This window comes from Spermophilus citellus (assembly GCF_964194105.1).
Source record: "Spermophilus citellus genome assembly, chromosome: 8".
Classification (NCBI taxonomy): Eukaryota; Metazoa; Chordata; class Mammalia; order Rodentia; family Sciuridae; genus Spermophilus; species Spermophilus citellus.
The window spans coordinates 70,895,920-70,915,656 of NC_138189.1; the positions used below are offsets into that span (position 1 = coordinate 70,895,920).

Below are 19,737 nucleotides of genomic sequence, written 5' to 3' on the forward strand. Positions count from 1 at the left end.
TCTGCCCACCATTCTTCCTAAATGAACCTACCACCACGTGGGTCTCAGCTAAGGACAGACATAGCTCCTGCCTGTTGGGGCTTTTGAATCAGGAATCAGTCTGAAATAGTCTCAAGCAATGCTTGTTTTGTTCTTAGGAAGGTCACCTTGGCAGAATGGATGATAAAGGAGCTAAAAGATATTTGAAGAAGACTCAGTCACTATTCTTGAGGCATGACTTAATTACTGTGAGTGTTGAAATTACACACTTTCAAAAAACCACACTTATAGATTCAAGTGGTTTTACATAAGCCTTTTAAAGAGTAGTGGAAAAAGCAATATGGGAAGTAATTAAAATGTGGAGAGCATCACCACAGAACGAGGACTTATGCCTGGGGATTACATCTGCAGCATCAGCAGGTTTTTAAAAGGTGTGTTATAAACAACCTGCACCAAGATTGATGATGTGCTTAGTGTTAGATAATTACAGAGTGGATCTGGTGCATACTGATGACACTGATGTAAATGTGGATGTGTATGAAAAGTTTTCACAAAATTGTCTCAGGATGTGTGAGACACTTTTTAAAGTATAAAAACATTTGAGATGAAATAAGATTTTAAATATGTATGTGTAAAAATAGATCAAGTATTCTAACTATACATTATAATACATTATCCATTTGAACATTCAGGTTGGACAGAATTTTTCACTAGAAAACTGAAGATAGCCTTGGATTCAAGGTCATCTTATATTGGGCATATGTAATTTTCCTTAATGTGATGATTTGATTAATGATCCTTTCCCTAAGGACATTGAAAGCTCCTGAAGGACACGGCCCTCTCTGGCTTGGTTCCCTGTGCATCTGGCATTTCACAGCATGTGAAATACTGGGTAAACACTGGGTATGTTTGTTGTTTGAGACACCAGATAAAAAATATTATTTACACAGTTGCATGACCTAGAAAACACTTGAGACTCAAAAAACAAAACAAAACAAAAAAAACCAAACAACTTTAATACAAAGCATTCTCTTTTTTTTTTTAAAGAGAGAGCGAGAGAGGGGGGGGGAGAGAGAGAGAGAGAGAGAGAGAGAGAGAGAGAGAAAGAGAATTTTTAATATTTATTTTTTAGTTCTCGGCGGACACAACATCTTTGTTGGTATGTGGTGCTGAGGATCGAACCTGGGCCACACGCATGCCAGGTGAGCGCGCTACTGCTTGAGCCACATCCCCAGCCCAATACAAAGCATTCTCATGAATAATGCTTTAATACCTCTTGCTTTGGTGTTAATCAAGATGAGAAGAATATTCTTTACTTTTTAATAGAGTAGAAAATTCATAATTACTTCTTTTTTTCTCTTTAGAAGTCAATGCTTCACATTTATGTGATGATATTTCAAGGCCACTATAACAATGTGTTCACTGGGAAATTCCAAGTTGTAAAAGAACTATCAGAGTTAGACCCAACCGTGAAAAGAACTGTAACAACTACTACTTACTGAGCATTCACAGCCATCATTTCAGTTAATCCTACAATGATTTTATGAATTAGCTGTTATCCCCATATAACAAGGAGGGGAAATTGAGGCTCTTGGGCTTAGCGACCAGCCTTTACCACAGGTTAGATACTGTCATAAGTTTCATATGCACACTAGCTCATTCAACTCCCATGACAATTTTATGACTGTTATTATCTCTATTTTACAGATGAGAAGACAGAGGCCCAGAGGGGATAAGATTAAAAAAACTAGAGAGGGTGAGTGCCAGGATTTGAGCAGAGGCTGTCCAAGCATTCCCCTGAATAGCACGGGCGATGAGAAGAGGCAGTGGGAACTTGGAAAGTGGACTGATTGTGGTGTGCAGTATGTATTATTAAGTGAGGCCATTTCTATTTCTCCTTATTTGCCTTCCCAGTTGTTTTTTTCCTTGCACCCCATAGTAGGCTGGCCTCGGTTTTAGTTGCTTTCTTGTTCATTTTCTAAATACCTATTCACTGAATCTTTAAAGGAAACACTTAGCTACTGCTACTGGTATACATAAGTTGGTTGCCTAATAGGAAAGGAACAAGCCAGGACTGGAGACTTCATTTCTAAAGAAGGATTTTGAAGCCGACTAAGCTATTTCACAGAGCCGGTCATGACTCGGGGAGTCTCTTTATGCTCTTTCATCGCTATGACGACAGGCTGCTCCTGCTTCACAGAGCCAGAAAAAGCAGCTGACATCTCAATGCTAGGAACATAGCGGGGAGGTTAACAAAAAAAACAAGAAACAAAATAAAAAAATCCCTTTCTTTTGAATTTCAGTGAGAGAGGAAAAAAATACCCTCTAGAGTAAGTCAAAACCCCTATTCTTGTCTCCAGAAAAGATGTGAAAGGAGAAAAGTTAGGGGACTTCTCCCTTGTCCAAGTGGGCCAATAAAGCAGGACTGACTGCAGAGCAGCAGGTCTTCTCTCTGCCTCATGGTAGTTGCGGCAGAAAACACTCCCTGGTGACTTGGATGTTAAGAAGCTGCTAATTGATGAAGTAATGGAGACCCACAGTAACAAACATCTCATGTTAGAGCCCCCCAGGGGAATCCAGTAGCCCCAAATTTACTTTTACATTTCTTTGGATTAAAAAAAGGACAACTCACAGAATATTTCCTTCTTGATCTCTAGTTTTACTCTTGAAACTGTCATTTCAAGTGTATAACATGTATCTCACTGGTATATGAGATTTCTTATGAATAATAGGTAAAAATTTTCCGTGTGTCAAGTATTCTGCTAGATACTGTACTTTGTGTTAAAGAAATATCTCGTTTGACTCTTACAATGACCTCCTCTGTGGACATTATTATTATCACTTTGCTTAACAGGCAAGTAAACTGAGTTCTGGAGGTGTGAAGGGACTGCCTAAGCTCACACAGCTTGTGAGAGGCAGAGTGAGGATTCCCAGGTCAATAAGACTCAAGGCCATGCTCTGTCCAGTGGGCTGTGCTGATTCAGAGGCACAGACCTGGCATCAACGTATTCTTATGGAGCAACATATACAAGTCCAAGGAATAAGCCCTAAGGGAAAGCTAGAGAAAGCTCCCTTCCTAAAGTTTTGACACAGACACATAGCTAGGCCAGTACTTTTGTGTTAGCTTTGATTGATTAGTTCCTATGTACCAGGCACAGCTACCTTCTTCTCTTAATTCTCATATAACAAATGTCTAAGGTTGCTACTCATTTAAGATACTGAGTCCCAAAGATTTTAAGTCATTTGCTTAAAGTCACAGAGCTATTTAGTGGTAAAGTCTGAATATAAATCAAATCTATATGTTCTTAAATAAAACAGACCTCTATGGTCATGTATAAATAATATTCCACAGTCTTATTTGCTTTATTAGACCAGCCCCCTACCTTTGGAACAATTGGTCAAGACCACACCCTCTGTTTTCTGGAGTTGTGTCCATGTGTTGATGCCCAAGACAAAAACCAGGCCAATGATAGTTGGGACCATCATTGTGAGCTCAGCTTTTGGCAGAAGATGCCCTGTGAGACCTATATAAACAAGACTCTGGCCTGGCTGGGCGTCTTTCAGAAAGCCAGATCCATCAAGGAAGTTCTCCCGGATTTATGGGGTTCCATTTTCCTCCACTGAAGATCGTTTCAGAGTGATATATGAAAATAAAGTGCACCTCAAGTCTTTTAACAAGTTGTTTATATTTTTGATGGAAAATGTTCCCAACATGTTCTGGACATTGTATTTAACTAAAATAGCAATGTCCACATACTGCTACAAGTCAACTGAGTAAAAATAACACTCAAGAGGAAATGAAATGAATAATGTTTTGGAGTTGTTCAGATATATCACTTATGCATTTTATTTCTGTCATCACTGTTTATTACTTTTACTTAGTTGATACATGAAACTGAGCCATGAGAAGAAATTGGGGATTAAATCCCTAAGGACCAGGAAAAGAAAATCCTCAAGTATTCTAATTGCTCAATGGCTGTACAAAAATTCTCTAAAAGAAAAAGGCAAGGTTCATGAATGACATGTATATAATCTTTTCCAAACTATGGAAAGCAGCATTAGTTAATTGAATAATAAGCAGATGAGATAGATTGCTCTACTTTGCTAGATCTTGTGGGATGATCTGAAATATAAACATAAATCTTTCCCAGGAAGGGTTCCTTTTAAAAAAAAATGTCATAGTTAACAATAGTCATAACCACAAATGTTTAACTGAGTGAGATGTGAACAAAAAAAGCTGTTATATATGAGAAAAGGGGGAGAATAAAAAAAAAAAGATTTTGCTGAGTTGGACTGAGTGAACATTTCTACTCAGTGTGCTTAGGCCCCAGACCAGAGGAGAGTGCAGATACATTGCCAAGGTGACATATTTAACCTCTGCAGATGAAAGGCAATGCAAATGAGATACTCCTTCTGCAGTACCTTCGGTGTACAGTTTCAGCAGTATTGATCTGCAGTTGAAAGCAGAGTTTTCTCCTGCAGGGTAACCTTTAATGCCTAGAGGAATGAATAAGCCCTCCTTGCAGTATTGCTATATTTTAAAAGACAGAACCAGAAATGATAAAACTTTATAAGAACTGTTGTATGCCTTTAGCTTTTAAATTCTCTTTCCCCCTTTTTGCTTTTCTAAATAAGACTTCATCAGGAATCAGAGAAATTTTATGTCCCTGTGTGTGCATCTTAACAAATGATAAAAGGGGACAAGAAACAGTTATAAACCTATAAAAGGAAATGAGGAAGGAGATAACCTAAAATAACTTAAAAATAACAAATAAAAATAAAATATGAGAGGGATTTTCTTACCTCAGCAAAATGTTCCAATTCTATATTGCTGTTAGATACAGACCGGAGCTATGGAGTCATTCTAGTGATTGAATGACTAGATGATTTAAATATCGAAGACATACACCTTAAAAAAACTATTTAATTAACTTCCCCTATGGTTGATCTCACATTTTAGTGAAGTATTTCTACAAAACACATTTCAGGATTCAGACTTCATCAAGATCTGAATGCTACTCCAGCTAACAATAGTTCTGTTTCTCTTCTTGGTCTTTACTAAAACTATAATTCATTAGTACTTGCTACTTAATCTTGTAGGAAAAAAGGAAACATGAATAACAAATGGCAAAATTCTCTGTTCAGTAGCTTTTCTGTAAATTAGGTAAAAAGCCTTTTTTAAAAAAAATAAATAACTTCATATTATTTAGGCAAAACTATTAAACAGCGTTATCAGATTCATGTAAATCAGCTTAACAAATGCAAATAGACAATAAATTATAAAATTTACCTTCAGTTAGGTGGCTGGATGCAGAGCGTTGATAGAAAATTGAACTTGAATCCCCTCTTTGCGCACAGCCAGGAAATAAAAGTTTGACAAATACCCAAGAGAAACTCTTTAAATCCCTTCCATCGTTAGCTGTGCTTCTTTGCCCAGAAGCACATTCAAGTCTATTGGACTTGAAATTCTGCTGCTCTGTCAACTAGTCAGGGTCTGAAGTGACAGACGAGAATTTGGAGGTTGGCACCAGGGAGTATTTCAGACTGTCATCGTTTTTGTTGCAGATTCCTGGATTTCTCTAGCAGGCTGGCCTCTCACTCTGAGGGCAGGGTGAGCTTTGCAGGCAGTGCAAGCCCGAAGGGAAAGAGCTAATTCTGCTGGCATGCATGGAGTTAACAGTCCTCTCCTCAAGCTCTTGTTCTCACAGGCTCATAACTTGGCCAGAATATAAGCACTTGGCTCTTTATGCATTTTTCCTTAAAAAAAAAAAAAAAGAAACAGCTCTGAAGGTTTCATAGGCAGGATGGCTTTATGGGGATTTTGATTTTTCAGACTGTGAAAAGAAACTTCATGCTGTTGTTTCTTCCAAAAGGCAGTTGGGCAGCAGGAGTTACAGAGGGGAATAATTGCAACAGATGCATTTTTACATTGCTTGATTGGAAATTGTTCTCGAAAATGCAGTCTGAATTTTAATCGAGGGGGGTGCTTCAGCTACTTTAGCAGTTCTCCAAGGGAGCTTTGGAAATTTAGATATGCATGAACCATTGCTCCTTATGGTAGAGATGATTCAGAGATGTTGCAGTTTGTAGACTGCTCTCCCCACATGCAGCTCCCTCCTATAACTCCATGGTTATAATGTTTGGTTTATAAGAGGGATTTTCCTGAGAAATAAACTGGGAGTGGTTGCTTGCTTTTGACATGACATTCTGATTATTTATGATGTGTCTGATTTTTCCGACTGCTGCATTTATTTATTATGTGCCAGACATCGCACTAGCAGCTTTTTATGCATTATATCAGTTAATCCTCCTAACCCTATCAGAGGTAAGTTTCACTGTTCCCACTGGAGGGTAGTGTAGTTCAGTGGTTAGGTCTTCAGAAGTTGAGACCAGTAGCTTGGATTTGCAATTTGGCCTTACCAGATCCTAATGGTATGACCTGGAACAACTTTACAGCCCTTCTAAGCTTCAGAATCCTTAGCTGTAAAACGAGACTATGAATATGGAAACCATAATAGTAATCTGTCTCAGGCAATTGTTCTGAGTTGAAAGTACTTTAACACAAGTACACTGCATAGAACATCCACTGCCACCTAGTAGGCACTTGAAATGTTAGTTATTATGGTTTGGATAAGAAACCAATGCTGGGTAAAGTTAAGTGGTTACTCCAGGGGACCAGAACTAGGAGAGTGGAATTCCAGACATGTCACCTTGACCACAGTTGTGCTATTCAACTGCAAACCTGCTAAATTCCTTGAAGGTGGGGGGATGTGCCTCCTCTCTTCTCCAGGTGCCTAGAACAGGTGCTTTGCATATTGTAAATGATCTATTAATATTAGAGGGATGGTTCTAACTGAATTTAGATTTTCTAAAAGTATGCCAAAATCTGACAAAAGCAAAACAACCCAACAAAAGCAAAAAAATAAAAATAAAAATAAAGCAAAGAAAAAAAAATAACAAAGATCCTGGCAATAATTCTAGGCAAATATCTCCTCAGTCAAATCTCTCAAAGAGTTTAAGAAACATTTACCTTTTAAAAAAATAGAGGTGGCAAGAATTATCTCTGTTTTGCAGTTGGGGAAATTTGGGAGCAGAGGAAACTGGGCAATTTGCCTAGGAACCAAAAGCATGTCGCAGTGCAGCTGGGAGCTGTCTCTCTTCTCTAGAATCAAGATTACTTGCTCCAAATTGCCTTTCCAGGGACAGGATGAAAGGATGTGACGTCTTTTTGACTCAGACAATGGGATGTTTTTCCTTATTCAAGGTCTGGGGTGTGAGCAGACTTTTGGGAGGAAGGATAAAGTAGTGGGCTGTGTTTGTCTTCGCTTCTCCCAGGCCTCTGTGCACATCTGGTCTTTGAGGTATGGAAGACACAGGCTGCTTTTCTCTTAATCTCCCAAGGGGCCTGGGAATGGTAAGACCGGTGCAGGATATGTAGGAAAAGCATTTCTGAGGATTTTGTCCTAATTAGTTAAAAGACATTTTCTCAGGGAACCAAATGCTAACTTCTTGTTCTGACAATTCCCATTTATTTGAAATGGCTTTATGAGGTGATTTTAATTGATCACATCAATTCAATGAAAATGTAGATAAAATTTTAGCTAAATAGCTATGGAAAAATATTTGACAAACTAATGTTTTTTTTTTCCTCACACTAAAATGGACATATTTCTATGAAATGATCAAAATAAAATTTCTCCTAAAAATCTGTTAACAAAAAAGGAACTTGGTTAAAGCAAACTGTATTCATATCATAAAAGTACATATGTATGTAGAGAGTTCATTTGTAGGTTGCCAAGCTTGAGAATTTTGATTTTCAGTTTTACAGGATGTTTTAGTAATCTATAACATGATTAAAAAGGTCCATTGTATTTCTTACAGATAAGAGAGAAAAATGAATTAAAAAATAAATAAGAGGGCTTTGAATTCATAATGTCTTTGAAGTATGGCTTTATTTTGGGAATGTTCATTGGCACATATCCAAACTCTTATTGTTTCTGAATGTGTCATTTCTAAAACAGTTTACAGCTCATAGCCAAGGACAATCAAAGTACAACAATAGCCACCTAATAGAGCTGTAGCTCAGATTTAGAAAACTTACACAATCTATATAGGATGAGGGAATTTTGACCAAAAGCTTATTCCATTACAGCATATGAACTGACCCACATAGTGTCAACATTGGTCAGAGATCTGAAAATGTCAACATCTAAGTTGGAGTATTCTTTTTTAATTGTTTAGTGTTAAGATTCTGAGAAACTGATGAAAGCTATAGGTCAACATCTGAAGCCTCTCTGTATACCCATCTCCTGCTCCACTCAGGGGTTCTATGGAGTTAAGAACTTTCAGTAGCAGGACCAGAGAACCCATTTTAGTCAGTCCTTCATGGGTTCTGCATCCGTGGATTCAATCAAGCATGGATCAAAAATATTTGGAAAACAATTACATTGCTACTGGACATATGCAAAATTTTCCCTTGTCATTATTCCCTTAACTATACATTATAATAACTGTTTATCAAGCATTTGCACTGAACTAGGTTTATTTATTTATTTTTTTGGAGAGGTACCTGGGATTGAACCCAGGGGTGCTTAATTACAACTGAACCACGTCCCCAGCCCTTTTAATTAATTGGTTAATTTTAAAATTTTGAGACAGGTTCTCACTAAGTTGTTTAGGGCCTTGTTAAAGGCAGAGGCTGGCTTTGAACTTGTGATCCTCCTGTCTCAGCCTCCCAAATGGCTGGGATCACAGGTGTGCACCACTGAATTAGATATTATAGGTAATCTAGACATGAGTTAAAGTATACAGTAAGATATTTGTAGGTTATATGCAACTATATCATTTTATATAAGAGACATAGCTAGCATCCTCTATTTTGATGTCCATAAGGTTCTTTTGATTCTTCTAGAAAACTTAGGTAAATCCTCAACATATAATGATCATCTTTGTTGTGGATAGAACAAGTCTCTGAATTATGTGAAAGATATATCATAGCTCCTGCCTCTTAAGAATCTAAGACTCAAGGCATATCATCATTGTCAAAAGGTGGCATAATTGCCAGCCACAGTGGCACATGCCTGTAATCTCAGTGACTTGGGAGGCTGAGGCAGGAGGATCACAAGTTTGAGTTCAGCTTCAGCAACTTAGTGACACCCTAAGCAACTTAGTGACCCCATCTCAAAATAAGAAATAATAATAAAAAAGAAATAAAAAGGCACAGGGATGTGGTTAAGTGGTAAAGCATTCCTGGGTTCAATCCCTGGTGGTATCAAAAAAAAAAAAAAAAAAAAAAAAAGGTGGCACAATTCCTTGGAGTAGTTGAGTGTCCTGGGTAAGAAGAGATAATAGATGAAGGAAAGTTGCAGGGAAAACAGAATGTCTATAGCAATCTTGGCTGGGACTCTTCCTTACTTCCAATGCATTAGTTTGCTTGTTATAACAAAATACCACAAACTGGGTGGCTTAAACTTCAGTTCTGGAAGCTGGAATTCTAAGATCAAGGTGTTGGCAGGTTTCTCCTGCTTAGCTTGTAGACGGCTGTGTCCTCATATGGTCTTTCCCAGTGCATGTGTGTCTGGTGTCTCTTTCTCTTCTTATAAGAACACCAGTCTTATTAGGTTAGGGCCTCGACCTCATGACCTCATTTAACCTTAATTAGCTCTTCAAAGTTTCCGTCTTCAAATACAGTTACAGTGGAGATTAGAGCTTCAATTTATGATTTTTTTTCTGGTGTGTGTGTGTGTGTGTGTGTGTGTGTGTGGAAATTTAGTCTATAATTTTCAATTATGTCTTTTAGACCTTGATATTTAGTTCTCTGTGGGCCTTTTTCCTGAAACCCACACTCAAGTCTTCATTCTGGCTTACTGATCTATGCCTGCCTGTACAATTTCCCCCAGTCCCCAAAACTGCCATCCTATCCTGACACCACACCAGTTCAGGTCCCTCATCTTGGTCTTGGTTATCAACCTTCTAGGTCAATTTCTGGCTATGGGTTCTTGAAGGAGATTACTCTAGCCATTGTTTCCCAGCTCAACCCTTCAATGGGATCAGTCATACCCTCCGTTAGATCTTAAGCAGAGGCTTAACATATAGGAGACAACTAACAAACCAGAGAGTAGCAAAATGTGTACAGTATTCCTATAAATATAATGTGGCTAATGGAATTGACTGCTAGTTTTCTAATAATAACCTTTGAAGCAAAAGAAAAAAAGAAAGATAGGTTTGAACTAGATGTATTTTAGATGTCAGACCAAGATGTTTGACCTTTGTAAGTTAGGTAGATGTATCTTTGGAAAGTTTTTCCATTGAGAGTTAGGAAACATAGGAAATATCTGTCTATATTATACCTATCTATACCTTATGTTGCAATAACAAATAACCACAAAATATTAGGGACTCACAATAACGAAGGGATTGTTGTTTTGTTTTATTCATGCTATCTGTTTATTACAAATCTACTACAATTCTGTTACATGTCTTCACTCTGAGATCCAGGCTGATGGAGTAGTTCACTTGGAAGAAAAAAAAAAAGAAAATCTTTGGAAAACTATACTTAATTTTTTAAAGCTTCTGCTTGGTAATGTATTCACTTGGTTGTGATATACTTTAGTTCTACCTGCATTTCGTTGACTGAAGCAAGCTGTATGACAACACTTGACTTTGATGGGATGAAGAGTATGTTCTTCCTGCCCAGAAGAGTATGTTCTTCCTGCCCAAAGGAGGAATCATAGGAAACAAAAAACAAAACCAAACAAACAAACAAACAAACAAACAAAAAAACAGAAAATAGGCAAAAGGCAAAAGGCTGAATAGACATTTCTCAAAATAAGACATACAAATGGCCAAAAGGCTTATTAAAAAATGCTCAGTTATCACTAATCATCAGGGAAATGCAAATCAAAACCACAACGAGAGCTCTCACCCTAGTTAGAATAGCAATTATCAAGAAGACAAAGGATAACATGTACTGGTGAGGATGAGGAGAAAAGGAAACCCCTACTTGTTGTTGGTAGGAATGCAAATTAGTATAGCTATTCTAAAAAACAGTAAGGAGGTTCCTAAAAATTGAAAATAGACTACCATACCATCTAGCAATCCCACTACTGGGGATTTATCCAAAGGAAATAAAATATGTATATTGAAGCGACATCTGCACTCCCACATTTATCACAACACTATCTATAATAGCTAAATTATGGAATCAACCTAAATATCCAACGATTGATGAATAGATATGTGAATAGATAAAGATTGGCATTTGCACAATGGAATATCTTTCAGTTATTAAAAAAGAATGAAATTCTGCTATTTGCTACACCTGGGTGGACCTGGAGGACATATTTAAATGAATAAACCAAGCACAGAAAGGCAAATACCACACGACCTCACTCATATGTAGAATCTAAAACAGTTGATCTCATAAAGGTAGAAAATATCATGGTGGTTACCCAAAGCTGAAGTGGTTATAGGTGAAGTGATAACAGGTGAAGGAAAGTTGCAAGAAAAATAGGGAAGATGAGATGTTGGTCAAAGGTTATATAATTATAGTCAGGTATAAGGAACATATTGTAAGATACTTATTGTACGACAAGGCTTTTATAGTTAATAATAACATTGGATTCTTTAAAAATATAAAGATAGAGGATGCTATGTGTTCTTACCACAAAAATGATAACAATATGGGATGTGCATTTGTTAATTATCCAGGTTTAACCACTCTACAATGTATACAGTCATGCACCACATAACGATGTTTGGTCAGCAATGGACCACTCTTACAATATTTTCTCCACAAGAGCATATGGCCTAGTGATGTTATAGTCATCTTAATTTACGTAAGGACCTACTATGATGTTTGTACAATGATAGAATCACCTAACAATACACTTCTTAGAATGTGTCCTTTCCATTAAGTGACACATACTATACTTAAAAACATCATGTTGTACACAATAAAACATGAGCTATTTGTCAATTAAAATTATAAAAAATACAAAGATGGGGTTAGACTAGCTAGATAAAGAGCGATATCAATTATAAGGTTCTATATCATTTTAAGAGGTATGCATCATTTTTCTAGAGCTTCTATAACAAGCCACCATGAACTGGGCAGGTTAAAACAATAGTAATAAATATTCTTGAAGTTCCGAAGGCTAAAAAGTCTGAAATCAAAGGTGTCAGCAGCACATGCTCCTTCCAAATGCTCTAGGACGGATGTTTTCTAGTGTCTTTCTGGCTCCTAATGGATCCTGGAAATCCTTGCTACTTGCTTACAGCTGCATCATACTAGCCTCTGCCTCTCTTCACACAACCTTGTTTCCTTGTGTGTCTTTTCTCTCTCTCTCTCTCTCTCTCTCTCTCTCTCTCTTTTGCAGGGGGGAGAACTGGAAATTGAACCCAGGGATGCTTAACCACTGAGTCACATCCCCAGCCCTTTTTTTTTTTTTTTTTTTTTTAAAGAGAGAGTGAAAGAGGAGAGAGAGAGAGAGAGAGAGAGAGAGAGAGAGAATTTTTTAATATTTATTATTTTTTAGTTCTCGGCGGACACAACATCTTTGTTGGTATGTGGTGCTGAGGATCGAACTCGGGCCGCACGCATGCCAGGCGAGCGCGCTACCGCTTGAGCCACATCCCCAGCCCCCCCAGCCCTTTTTTATATTTTATTTAGACAGGGTCTCACTGAGTTACAAGTGCCTCGATAAGTTGCTGAGGCTGGCTTTGAACTCGTGATCCTCCTACCTCAGCCTCCTGAGTTGCTGGGATTACAGACGTGTGCCACCATGCCCAGCTTATGTGTTTTCTCTTAATCCCTTTGGGTCTTCTTTTCTTCCTATAAGAATACTAGTCTTTGGATTTAGAGCCTACCATAATCCAGTATGACTTCATCTTAACTTGGTTACATCTGCAAAGATCAGTTTTCAAATAATGCCACATTCACAGAAACCAGGTGTTGACACTTGTACTTATCTTTTTTAGGGTCACAATTTAACTACAGTTCATTCTCTGGCCTCCCAAATTCATGTTTTTCCTACATGAACAATACATTTATGCCATCTCAATATTCTTAACCCAAACTTTTTAACTCAGTCAATTCTGAGCTCAAATCTAAATATTATCAACTAAGTTCCAAAGGTAAATATTATCAAAAATTCTAAATCTCATCTTCTAAATTAGATATGTAGAAAATTTATAATGGGAAAAAAATTTCTCTCCATCTGTGAAACTAGAAAACACATTATCTGAGCTGGGCACAAGAGGATCCCAAGTCTGAGGGCAGTCTGCAACTTAGCAAAACCCTCTCTCAAAATAAAGTAAAATAAAATAAAATAAAAATTATCTGCTCCCCAAATACAATGGCATAGTTGAGATATTTTCATTCTGAAAGGAAGAAAATGGAAGGAAAAAAGGAAATAAAGAGGTCTTTTGTTCCAAGCCAATTTAAAACTCAGCTGGGTAAATTTCACTACAACTTGGGCCTGATAATGATCCTCTGTGGCTCAGTTCTCTGACCTCTGGCCTATAGAGGTGCTGTTCTGGGCCTGCTGAGGTCCCCCTACAAGAGGCCCTTTGGAGTTATATTACTTTTCTAGAGCTGCCATAACAAAATACCACAGACTTGGTGGCTTAAAGCACCAAAGAAAAAAAAATTTCCCCCCTCACAGTTTTAGAGACTCTAACTCTAAGATCCAGGTGTTGGGAGGGTTTCTTCTTTAGTTTGCAGGTGACTGTCCACTTCAGATGTCCTCACATGGTCTTTGTTCTTTGTGTTTTTGTCCTGATCTCCTCTTTCTATAAGGACATGAGTCATTTGGATTCAGTCACACTGACAAGACTTATTTTTGCCTTCGTTATTTTAAAGGCCCCATTTCCAAATACAGTCATATTCTGAGGTATTTCAATATGAACTTTGGGGGACATGAATTCAGTTCAAAGCAGGAGTCACTGCCTTTTCTCAAAGTATAATCCATACAGAATTTTGGAAGTCTGACTGCCTTCCTTTTGTCTTGTCTCTGTCTCTTTCATATCAGACCACCAGTGTTTCCACTGATGGATGTAAAAGTCTTAAAAACCTTGTTGATCTTTTCACAGGGGTTAAGCTATCAGACCAGAGGAGCCTCTATGGATCTGTCCTAGGTAAACCCATATTTACTTCTGGCTTGTGCCGAGAAGTAGAATGTATTTCAGTCAAGTTCCTGACACTCTGTAGTAAGGATCACCTTTCCTCCAGGGTGAAATAACTTGCTCATCATTTATTTCCTCCTTATTATTCACCAGAGGCACCTTGAATATTTCTATTTCTATTGATACTCTGGTCATGATAATATATTCTCATGATATATTGTTAGAGTTTATAAACAGGTCAGGATGGCACCTGGGATTTTGCTAGAGAAATGTTAGGGTCTGTAAACAAGTCTGGATGGCGCCTGGCAAAATGCCAGAGGGAGTGGTTTGTAAAGTAACGCCAGCGAGCCATTAAGTGTGGAGATTCCTTATTGGTTGACTGCTGTATCTAGTTTATGTTAATTAGATAAGCTGTGTGGAATGTATAAATACCCCTCCTGTCCTACAATAAACAGCTCCCTCTCCTGCTGTTATCAACGTACACAAGTTGTTTGTCACCCCCTGGTTATTTTGCTGCAGCCGGACAGCGGCAATATATATTCTCTAAGATGATAGAAGAAACATCTACAGTTCTCCTCACTTCTTTATGAACCCTTAACAGAATCTTCTTTAATGTCCATATATCTACTAATAACTCTTTTTTTTTTGGTGGGAGGGGGTACTGAGGATTGAACCCAGGGGCACATTACCACTGAGCTACATCCCAGTCCTTTTTATTTTTATATTTTTAAATTTTGAGACAGGGTCTCACTGAGTTGCTGAGGATCTTGTTAAATTGCTGAGGCTGGCCTCAAATTTTCAATCCTCTTGCCTCAGATGCCTGAGTAGCTGAGATTACAGGTGTGTGCCACCATGCCTGGTTTACCAAAAATTCTTCAAGGCAGTCCAGGCTTTTTCTAGCATGTATTCAAAATTCTTCCTACCACTACCATTATCCAATTCTAAAGACACATTAATATTTTTTCAGAATTTATTAAAATAGTACCCTACTCTTGGTACCAAAATGTGTCTTTGTTTCCAAGGGCTACCATAACAAATTACCACAAAATGGATGGCTTTAAAAAAATAGTTTTTTAAAGTTCTGGGGCCTAAAAGTCAAAGATCAAGGTACAGAAAAGGCCATGTTCTCTCCTAAGGCTCTAGGAGTCTTTCCTTGACTCTCCTAAAATCCTGGTGACTCCCAGCAATCTTTGCTTATGGCTATATCACTCCAATCTCCTCCTCTATCTTCACCTAGCCTTTTCCCTCTGTGTGTTTCCTCTGAATCTCTGTGTATTCTTATCCAAGGATACAGTCCTTGGGTTAAGGGCCCACCCTGATCCAGTGTGACCTTATCTTAGCTTTAGCATATCTACAAAGACTATTTCTAACAAGGTCAGACCCACAGGTACCAGGCATTGAGACATGAATGTATTTTTGTGAGGGATACAATTTAACCCACTGAATGGTAGGTTGCAATTTAACTCTAAACTTTCCATTGACCAAAGGAATAAAAAACCTATTATTAGAGGGAGAATTCATAATGTCCTATAATATACATGAATTTCAGGAAAAAAAACATATAAAGGCACTGTGTAAAGCAGCAGAAAGCTTGCAAATTCTTACCATTCTAAGTTTTGTTTTGCTGTTTCCTACATCCCCATATGAATAGGTAATCAATAAGTCTAAGGTCCAATTAAGTGAAAGAATAGCAAGAAATGATCTGTGATAGTTTACTTTTTATTACACAATGTTGATATTAGCAAAACTCCAAATGTAATTTCTATCTGTGATTAGATTCTGATCTCTGCTCTTTGGGTTTGGTTTGAGTTGAGTGTTCTGTACTGTTGCATCAATTTGGACTGGTCCGAAGAATGAGTGGGATGGGTCCTTTAGGAGGATCCAAGGAAAGACTCATTCTAAGTGAACAGGAAGCGAGGCAGACAGGATTAGCTCAATCACAGTTGCTGGAGGGGTGGAATTGTTTATTTCTCTTGGATTTGACCCCAGCCCAGCTTTCAACAGACCAATTTGCATGCTTGTAAGAGGGGGACTTTATTTAAAAAGAACAAGCCATTTTCTTTTAAACCTTGGGGCGTATGCAGCTCAGCTTTGATACCTATGTGATTTAGTGTAAAGAAAAGCACCACAAACTTTGGTGGCATGGATACTTGGTGAATATACAGAACCTCAGTGGCATCTCAGCCTCTGAATGTTGGCAAGAGGGCGCAGAGGACACACTCAAGTGCAGGTGGTTCCTGGGTTGACTGGCAGTGGCAAGGCTCAACAGAGGCAGAGTGCCTGGTGAAGTTGGTGGTATGTTGAAGTGTTAATGGCGCCCACTGGAGAAGGCAGGAGTGAGCAATGCCTGGTGAGAGGTGACCAAACTGTGTGCCTCAGAGCAGTGCTGACCTTATCTCCTTCCCAGGCAGAGGATACGCCAAAGAGGCCTATAGCAAGAGATCATGAAACTAGAGACCGGTGATCCCTGGAAAACTGGGGAAGATGCATGACACATTTCTGAGGTTGGCCAGGAAATAATCACTGAATATAACTTTGAGGTCAATTTGTCTAAATTTAATGAGATCTGGAACTGAAGTTCAATGCCTGCTACTTTTTTGTCCCTTCAATCCTTCCTGCATCCATATCAGGTACCAGAATATCAAAGGACATCAAATTTCCTGATGGGATCTTGCTAATTTCTGATGACACTGAACATGATCAGAAGTAAATTCTACTACCATTCTAGCTAAATTACACCAGTCAACTTCTCTGAGGATGGAGTGTATGTTTAAAATCATTGGTCTTGCTGGAGGAAGTATAGCAGAGAGTTGATGGGTGACAACTGAATTCAAGTCCCAGCTCTGATGTTTTCTGGCTGTGTGACTTTGAGTATATTATTTAACCTTCCTGTGTCCAGGTGCTTTTATCTGTAAAACAAGGATGCTAATATCTACCTTATAGGATAATTGAAAGGAACAGATAATATTTGCATAGTGTTTTGCTCAATAAATACTAGGACTCAATAAATAATGATAATGATGATGATGGCCACCAAGAAGGAGTGTAAACTTTGCTGGAGATTGTGTCATGGAGCCTTCCATAATAGGATATAGAACACCTCCACTTTTCCCATGGATTGCTCTATATTTGATGAGGAATGATTTTTAGGCAGAAGTTGAAACCTATCCTTAGTCAAGCTCTGCAAACACAGCAGCTGCTCTCAACAATCTTGAAGCCTTAAGTAGTTTCTTTCTCAGACAGAGCTCTCATTGAATTTAGGGGGAATTGGGTTGGCTATGTACTAGCAGCATGAGCTACGCAGCTACCCTTTTGTTCTGACCTCACCTTGGGATAGACACAGAGTCCAATTTATGAAAGCTCCTGGCATTTGGCCCTCTTGTCCAAGTGAGACGCAGCTGGACTTCTTTATATTTCTATGCATTTGACTAGCACCATGTGTCTTGTTCACCAGAATGGAAGGTCATCCCTTCAGGCCTTCTCACGGGTGAGGTCACTTTGCTGTTATTAGCCAAAAGCCGCCTTCTTCCCAATCTGTTTTTTTCCCCCTCTAGTGCTGAGTTCCCAGAGGAAGATATTTTAGACTACGAAGAGCTGCTGGTGTAATGAACTGATTCTGTTCTGGAAATTTGTTCTGGTGGGTGTGTTTTCTTCCTTGTTTTGAGCAAGGATTTGCATATTTTGGTTGGTATTTTAGTTGTGAAAGAGCAACAGGTTTGGTAGAGAGATTTTGCGTGGTCTGGTTGTATACATTAATACTACAGAGGAGACAGTCTCTAGCAAAGACAGGAGAGCTAAGTTATGACTGTTTGGAGTCTACATTGGCATTAACTTATGAGTAACTTCAAAGGAGACAAATAGAATTATTTATACAATGCCTCTCCCTGCTAGTCTAGTATTAAAAAAAAAATCCTTTTCAATATTACTCCCCCAAGAGGCTTTTTTTGATCATTTCCTTCAAGTGTCTCCAACCCCCATGAAATTGTAATACCACAGATGGACAATGTATCTATTCAAGCTTACCTACATCTGTATTGTATATTCAAAAGAATAGGATTTCAGCCGTGTTTCCTCCCAATGAATTTTGTCCCCTTGACTAATGAGCCTCATCAGTTGACTAAAACATGTGTCATGCTTAAAAATACTCAATGTGCTGTGGTGGAATCAGCTGGCTATTATAATTTATGGCTAGAGAAACGGAGTCATGCATGTTTTCCCATGGAACTCTAGAAAACTTCAAAAGCCCTTATTACTCTATTAATTTTTATGAAAGAATAAGGCAGAATAACTATTTTAAAAACATTGTGGTTGCTTTTCTGAGGAAATGCAATTGAAATTTTCCCAATTATATTTTTTTCCCATTTTATTGGCACTGCTCATGTTGGATGCTTAAGTTGTTTGAAATTTGGCAAAAACACAGCACAAACAGCTCTTGCACATGGCCTTCTTCATTCCTGTGATCACCATCCTGATGAAAGCCCCAATCAGCTCATCTGACTCTTTTTCCTACTCTAGATTCACGTTCACAAATGTAATTACCCTCAAGGGTCAGGGAGGTCCATGAATTAGTGAAGAGTGTCAGAAGTCAGAAAAGGACACACATATATACTGGCAGTGAAGACTGGCAGATGGCACTTGGCCTTTGGCAATGCATGGGACTTGGGACTGGAAAATATGCAGCCCCCCATCTAAAGGCTGCAGGTCCTGCACACTCCTGTAGTCTTATTATCATGAATAAATCACAGTCTGGTGTTGCTAGAGAATTTTACTGTTTTAAAAAGAAACCAGAATTTAAAAGTTTGTATGCTTATTAAATATTGACCAAACATTTTTGGATAAAATAAAAAGCATTTATGATCTGGGTTGGGCCACAGCACTAACTTTTAACCACAGTTCCAGCTATACTCCTCTACCTCTGAGTCCCATTCATCTTAAACATTATTTTGCCCCTCTCACCCCATGTCTCTCTTCTGCTTCAAAGCTTTCCATAGCTGTCCCTTGCCCACCAAGTCACTTCTGTACTCAGGAGCCATGCACTTAAACCCATCTGGCACTTTATGTAATGTCTTTCCTTCCCTTATCTGAATACCAGTGTCTTCTCTTTTTTTTTTTTCCTTAGTAATTTTCTGCCTCTATGCTCTAACCTGGCATTAAGTAAAACATTAAAACCTTGACCAATGTTTTCTCTATCTGAAAACTTCATGCTTAAATCCTACCAATTTGTCAAGGCCAGCTTAGACGCCCCCTTTCCAGGAAGCTTTCCTTGCTGTGTCTGGTAGGAAGTTATTCTTTTTCTAAACTTCAGTAGTATATTATTTTTGATAAAGTACTTGGACCACCCAGTACACAGTCAGTGCTGCATCCATATTTAACCTGTGTTACATTGTGTTGGCTCATAGGAAGTGGCTCCTCCACTGTCCCCATTTACTTCCCCCCTTCACTTTCCATCTCAGGACTTGTCCTGTGTCATTGGGGAATAGCATCTTAATTTAGTTTTTTTTTTCTTTTTTGGTTATCCCTTTGGCATTTTCACTTTTTAATCACGTATTATATTACAGTTATTCATATAGGGGTTCTCTGTTGCCTACCAGGTAACATTTTCAAGCGGAGATAATTTCTTATACAATCTTGATT

The 19,737-nt window shown here is 38.3% G+C and overlaps 1 protein-coding gene across 3 annotated transcripts in view; it reads right to left on the minus strand.

The window, feature by feature from the left end:
* Window positions 1-5,688, minus strand: part of SPARCL1 (SPARC like 1) — a 37,008-nt gene extending 31,320 nt beyond the window's left edge. For all 3 annotated transcript variants that reach the window (XM_081304122.1, XM_081304124.1, XM_081304123.1), the window contains exon 1: window positions 5,270-5,688. The gene's annotated coding sequence lies outside the window, so the exon portion shown is untranslated. The remainder of the gene's footprint in view (window positions 1-5,269) is intronic.
* Between the last annotated feature and the right edge of the window lie 14,049 nt (window positions 5,689-19,737).